The sequence below is a fragment of the Mirounga leonina genome, unplaced genomic scaffold, assembly GCF_011800145.1.
Source record: "Mirounga leonina isolate KUSES-001 unplaced genomic scaffold, KU_Mleo_1.0 Mir_151, whole genome shotgun sequence".
In the NCBI taxonomy this organism is placed as follows: Eukaryota; Metazoa; Chordata; class Mammalia; order Carnivora; family Phocidae; genus Mirounga; species Mirounga leonina.
In genome coordinates this window covers 38,432,326-38,439,534 of record NW_023270377.1, presented here as the reverse complement: position 1 = coordinate 38,439,534, position 7,209 = coordinate 38,432,326, and the positions used below count along the sequence as shown (strand labels likewise).

The 7,209-nt window shown below is 43.5% G+C and overlaps 1 protein-coding gene across 1 annotated transcript in view; it reads left to right on the top strand.

Annotated features, from left to right (window-relative positions):
• Positions 1-2,544: 2,544 nt before the first annotated feature.
• Positions 2,545-7,209, top strand: part of SLC39A10 (solute carrier family 39 member 10) — a 67,093-nt gene continuing 62,428 nt past the window's right edge. Inside the window, exon 1 of the mRNA XM_035007497.1 lies at positions 2,545-3,085. The gene's annotated coding sequence lies outside the window, so the exon portion shown is untranslated. The remainder of the gene's footprint in view (positions 3,086-7,209) is intronic.

Below are 7,209 nucleotides of genomic sequence, written 5' to 3'. Positions count from 1 at the left end.
TGAATCAAATGGGGTGGATAGAAAAAAAATTACTAATCCTTTTAGAAAGTTTTATTATTCTGCGCGCCTGGGTGGCTCAGTTGGTTAAGTGTCCGACTCTTGATTTTGGCTCAGGTCATAATCTAGGCCTGTGTTGGGCCCTGCGCTGGGTGTGGAGCCTGCTTGGGATTCTCTTTCTTCCTCTCCCCTTCCTTTCTCTCACACACAACGCTCTCTCTTGCTCTCTTTCTTAAGATCTTCTTAAATAGATCTTCTATGATTCTAACATATTAGAATTTCCTTACTCTGACACATTCCTTATATATAAAATGGGCAAAAATAAACCATACATTACAGTGATGTTTTTGCAGCACTCTCCATTGTTTAACTCAGCAGGTGATTTTGAGTAAGCCTTCAAGTCATTTGCTGAGATTCCTTTTCCCACTAGGAAAAGTAATACACTAGTTTTCCGCTCATTTACCATATGTAGTAATTTTACTCTAAGCCTTGCCCTAATAAGAGTGCATATACTTGATCATATATGAATGTTTGGGTAAGTGAATAGAAGTGGGAGGAGACATGGTCTATTTTCAAGTAGGTTTACCCTATAGTTTTATGCAAGGATGATATTTAAGATATGTAACAGTTGGTAAAGCAAGGGCACCAACCAATCAGAATGAAGGTCTTTGATAACAGGTGGGTCCTGCAGGTTTCTCCCCTTAGCCAGGCATTAACCCCTTAGTTCCTGAAATGTGGGAGGTCTAGAGAATCCTGAGAGAAAGGGCTGGTACAGGGTGGGGAATTCGAATTCTTGAGGAATTTGACTCAGAACTGCAGCTGTTGACAAACTTGTATGGAAGTATTTGAATATGTGATAAATCAGTTCAGCTGCACTTATGTGAACCAGCTGAACATTAATTAGCTTTATAAAGTGAAAAAGCATTGTGGGTACCCTAAGATATAAGGAATGCACTGTATCTTATTGATATTCAGAAGAAAGATATTGCATATATGGTAAAGGTACTGAAAATAATGTCAATAAAATAATTATCAGCCTTAAAATTAATAATTATGAGCCTTAAAATATAAGTGTAATTTGGAAGCTTATAATGCTTTGTACCTAGAAGATGTACCATATTGATTTTATGAAATCTAAGGACATTAGTTCTGCTTTTATGAGATCTAAGGACTTTAGAATAAATTTAGACCAATTCCCTTTATTTATTTATTTATTTATTTATTTATTTGAAGAGAGAGACACAGTGAGAGAGGGAACACAAGCAGGGGGAGTGGCAGAGGGAGAAGCAGGCTTCCCGCCGAGCAGGGAGCCTGATGCGGGGCTCGATCCCAGGACCCTGGGATCACGACCTGAGCCGAAGGCAGACGCTTAACGACTGAGCCACCCAGGCGCCCCCCAATTCCCTTAATTTATCCATGAATCTTAGGACCATGATCATGGTCTCCCACAGTTAGTGATATGGTGAAACTTGACACGAGGATCTGACTTGATTTCTCCCCTATACCTCAGGAGTTCTCTCTGCCTAATAACAGCTTTGGAAACTTGCAGTAGTGGGGGGGGGGGGGGGGGTTTGTCAATGGACGGACTTTCCCAGACAGGAAAGAAGGGATATGAGAAGCTTAGTATCTTGACAGTCCATAGACATTTACTAAGTACCTAAAAGATGTTCTTTGTAGAGATACAAAACAAAAATAGAATCTTGCTTCACAAAGATAAATATGCTGAACAGCAGGATATGTAGCCATACTAACTGGGTTTGGATCCCAATTCTCCTCCCTATCTGTTCTGTGATCTTAAGCAAGTTACTTAACTTCTTGTGCCTCAGTTTCCTGGGGTGGGATAATAATATCTACTTCACTGTGTTACGAGCATGAAATTAATATATATGTAAAGCACTTAGGAAGTACCTGACACATAGTAAAGCTTGCTATTACTATTGATCATGGTTTTATGCACTCTGCTAGACATCACTAAGACACCCCAGAACTGACTCTATTAGATTCTGGCTGGATGCAGAAATAGGCACACCAGACAGAATACAGATAAGCCTCACCATGGAGATTAAATAACTGCAGGAAACAAAGTAATGGAACAAAGGGAAGGTGTCCAGAGCCACCTTTTAAGAAAGTATGAGTTATGAATTGCTTAAGAAAAGGGGAGGAGACAATTCAGATGGCAAGTATGGTGTGAGCAAAGGAATGGGAGCAAGAATGAGCACGAGGTAGGCAGGAGTCCATGGAATTGCTTGGCTGGATCAGGAGTTCTTGCCGTTGGGTGTTATGAAATAATCAGTGAATTAGGCAGTAGGAGGTGGTGGAAAACCTTGGAAAGTTGCCAGAGTCTCAAGAATTACCATAAGTGCGCGACATGCTCTCTGAACTCAACTTTTTCTTTTACGCTTGGAAGGCCCACAGGAAGTGCGCTTGAGAATAAATTGTGGGGTGGGGAAAGAACCATGCAAAAGACCTCGTACTTCGCATTAAATAGTAGTTCCTTTTTGCCCTAAGAGACTGAGAGGTTATTTTAACAAAGGGGATGGTACAGATAAATATCTCAATTTATCAATCTGATACTTTTTGGCTAAAGCGTTTGCGCTGACAGCTTACATTACTCATCCGCCTCACCAGGGCTGCAGCAACCGACACGCAAAACCAGGAGAAAAGGCGAGCGGTAAAGGGCGCTCCACGCATGCGTTAGAAGCCGCCCCAACTCCCCCGCAGCGTCCTTTCTTGGAACAAAACTACCGCGGAGCCACGGAGTTCCGCAGTTTGCGTAGACTCGAATTTCCTACTGCTCGGTCTGTCCGTGTGGAATCCGAGAGTGGTGCAGTTCCCTTCCGCAAGTTGCGTTATCCGAAGTGAATGGCTGGGTGGTGCGTGTACGCCCAGAGCGTAGCACCCATAGGCGGACGGGGTGCGGCTGCGCAGGGACCTGAGTGGGCCTTGTACGCCGGTAGCGTAGCCTGGTGTCTGACGCGCGGGCCTCCGCGACGCACTTAGCGCAGCCGGCTTTGGTGAATACACGATTTGGTGCAGCCGGGGTTTGGTACCGAGCGGAGAGGAGATGCACACGGCACTCGAGTGTGAGGTAACTATAAAACCCCGATTTGTTTACATTCCCTCCCCCAGAACCGGCCCCATGCGCGGCGGAGACTGCGAGTCCCGGGACGGCGGGGGGGTAGAAAGGGAGACAAGAACGGGGGAGTCCGGGCCGGGTCCCTCGGGGATCCGGGCGCTGCAGTCAGCGGCGGCGGCGGCGGCGGCGGCGAGCCGGAGCAGAGCGCGCGGTGGGCTGCGCGTGGGGCGCCGCGGCTCCTCGTGTGCGCTCTGGGCGGCCGCGGGGTTGGCGGCCGGGCAGTCTTCTTTCCGCGTGCGGGACCCCGCGCTTGACCCAGACTCCTGTTGAGGCTGGGGACCCGCGCGGGGAGTGGGGGAGTGACCGCTGGGCGGGCGGCGGCGGTTAGGGGGCTGCGCGCGGGCGGCCTGGGGCCCGAGGGTGGCGTCGCCAGAGGAGGCGGGGACCCCGTGCCCGGAGGGTGGGAGGATCCGCAGTCAGGCCTTGGAAGGACTTGCGGAGGCGACGAGTGCCCCGATTTTTCCTGTCCTGTCCTTCCCTCCGGTCTCTCCTGGGGTCGGACGAGGGGCCCCCGGGATGGAGCCTGGGAGCCGCTGTTCCGGCACCGAGAGGCTAACGGACGGTGGCGCCTGTGCTCCTACCGCGGGAGGCCTCTTGGAGGCTTTCCTGCCCCACCAACCGAAAAGCCGAGGCGGGACGCGGGGGAGTTAATTCTTGAGCCCGCTGGGGTCCCCGGAGCTGAGGGCTGAGGGCGGGGCTGGGGCTGAGTCGGAGGGGGAGGCCGGGTGGGCCCGAAGGTGGCGTGGCGGCCCGGGCTTTGTTCCTGAAAGCCGTCGGCGGTGAGCGGCGTGGGTCCCGGCTGGGGAAGTAGCAGGAGAGCTGCCGCGGCCCCCCCCTGCTCTGGGGTCTGCTCAACTCGCTTCTCCCTTGGGGTCCTCGAGTACCCCAGCTAAGAAGGGGCCGTATGAGGGCGCAGGCGATGATGCTGAAGATCTTCCCCCGGCTTGTGTAAAGACTGTTCACGTGGGAGCCTGTCCACATGGGCTGTCTTGAGGAGTTGGGCACGAGCAAGAGGGATCAGCAACATCCGCAGCCCTCACTGGAAGGGTCCTTCACACAAGTCCCTGTTTTAAGTAGTAAAGAGTAACAGTAAAGCACATAATTTTTTAAAAAGTAGGTTATACTGGTTTTTTTTTTCTTTTCTTTCATTGAATGTCTTACACACTGTTCGGTATTCTAGTTTTACTTTGAAACGGAGTCGTTCTCGATGGAGCAAAACTAACGTGACAGCTTTACATAATTAAGGACATAATATACTGGAAAAGCTGGAAATTTAGAGTGTAGTTCATTATAATACAGCGGAAAGCCTTAAATCAAGACTTTTGTATACTCTTTTTTTTTTTTTTTTAAGACTTCTTGTTCTACAAATTTTGTGTACCTTTATGAGTCAGTCACTGTTCAAGACTTGGGGGGTCCATACCAGGCAACCCACATCCCTATACTTACTGAATATTGATGTACTGGAGGGATGTGTGTGTGTGTGTGTGTGTGTGATGAGACTGATGATTTTTAAATGTGGAATATATAGGATTACAACACACCCAATTACATTGAAATAATCAAAATATTAAATAAGATGAAGGAATCCATGCTTTAGTAGAGCATTAAATATCAAGAGTAGTTTCAGTTCTAATGCCTAATTTCAGGCTAGTGACTAAATGATCATTAAAGGATATAATTTGTATGATAAAGTATCAGGTACTACATATTCTGTGGTTTTGCCTACATTCATAACTGAAAGAATAATTTTCAGAGATTAAAATGAGGATGCATTTTTTTAAATTTAGATTCACAAGCCTGAATTTTGTACACAGACTCCTGGTTAAGAATCCCTGTGTAAGAATGACTTTGATGCTGCTTTAAAAGAAGTGGTCAGGGAAGACCTTTCTTAGGAGTTGACATCAGTAATATGTTGTGTGATAAGTAGTATTTGTTCTTCCCATTACCAGTTAATATTCTACAATTTAAAAGCCAACAGATTCTCCCCCTTTTTGAGCACCTGATTTTGCAGTACTTTTAGGAGGCTTCGAGTATGGTATGCAAGTACTACTCTAGGGGTGGGTTTTTGTTTTAGTTTTTTACTGTTTTATGGAGAATATAGGATATAGGTGTTATAGCAAGGGAAATTACAGTTACATTATAATTAAAGAGAATTTACCTCGTTACTCAGTTCTCTCCAACCTCTCTGTCCCCAAGTATTGGCAGTATTGGAAAGAATTGATGGCTTTGGAGTGAGACTTAGGGTTTAAAACTATGACCCATTATTAACTAATTTGGTGAGCAAGTTTATCTTAATCTTTTATCTATGAACTTGTGCTAAAAAACCTACCTCATGGGTTTACTGTGATCTTTATAAATTACATAATGAAACAAAGGACTGCAGAAAACCTTAGTTCATATTACCTTCTTTTCTACATACAAATGTTTCAGTTTTTCATTAGTGGTTGGAGGACTACTTTCTGTCTTTAACTCTGATAACTTGATTATCCCCAGAATGAGGTTTAATGGTTTCTACTGGGCCTTTGCCAGAGATACAGTTATCCTATTGTTATTGTTCTGTTACTTACATATAATAATCCTTAGAATTTTTTTTCTGGTGCTCATATTTTTTTAACTTAAAATTCCATATGTACATCTTGTTTTCCCTGCCCTACTAAATCCTTGAGGCGGCACATACTCCACAACTTTTTGTCACATAATGCTCATGACATTATTTAATGAATGGGCAAAGCTTGTTTGTCAACCTTTTAAATCAAGTTTAAAATGTTAACTGAATGTAACAAAATTTAAATTTAGGATTAACCCAAGGAAATACTTTGGATAAAAATGTTAGTCCTTGTCTCTGTAGTGCTTACCTCAATGGAAATGCCCTGGGTTTTGCTTTTATCAGCAGGACATTATTGGGGTGCCTGTGTGGCTCAGTTTGTTGAGTGTCTGACTCTTGGTTTTGTCTCAGGTCATGATCTTGGGGTGATGAGATAGAGCCCTGCATAGGGCCCTGAGCTTAACGCAGATTCTGCTTGAGATTCTCTCCCTCTCCTTTTGCCCCTCCCCTCGTTCTCTTTCTCTCAAATCTTAAACATTACTAGTCGTTTTAAACTGATAATCAAGATGCAAGAGAAATTACACAGTAGGAAATGGGAAGAAGTGTAGCCAATTAAAGCTATCCTTCATTTACAACAAATTTTATAACTCTATAAAGTTGCCTTTCATTATAATGTAATTTTCATTAAAAATATACTAGCCTTGATTTAAAGTTTACATGTTAGAAGAAAGCCCAGACCGTCCCAGCAGCTCGATGCTGCCCCCTAGTGTTAGCTTCTCCTTCACCTTCATCTTTTCCTAAAACAAGATTTATTTATTTTTATTTATTTATGTTATGTTAATCACCAAAACAAGATCTATTTAAATTAGAATTCGATTCCATAGTGCTAGATTATAGCTAGACTATTTTGGGGTTTCCTCCATCTGGTTACAGGGTCACTAATAAGATGGACATAGTCATTTTGAATTGGTTAACTTTGGTTGCTTTTAGCCCCTAGTTTTCCAAGTATGGAGTGAGTTTGGATGGAGATAGGACAGTAGAATGCCAAGTTTCCCTGCAAGAGTATATGGGATTTTTGAAAGCAGGAGGAAAGGTATATGTTAAAAGTGTGTTTTTGAGATTAATTTTGTATATGAATAAAAGCAATTTTATTCATTTAATGTGGGCTTATGGTGTGAAAATAGTGATAAAAAAATTTGCTTTCTGGCTTAATTTAGTCCCATATAGCTTTGTATTGCCTCGATTGTACTGAAAATAAAATTTGAGAATGTTAATATTACATGATGAGTTTTTTTAAATTCAAGTTTATTTTGATCTGTGACTTAGAATGATTTCTGAAAAATAGAGTCTCAAGGACTGTAATAACCACAAGATTTCCTGTAGTCATATAAACTATAAGGTTTCAAATTAGACCAATTATCAATAGGCTGAACTATTTTCATTAATTTCTCTTTGTAAGTTCTGTGAGTTGGCTGTACAATGACTTCTAAGTTTTTTCCAAAATAAGCAAAATGTATTTTCAATAAAATAA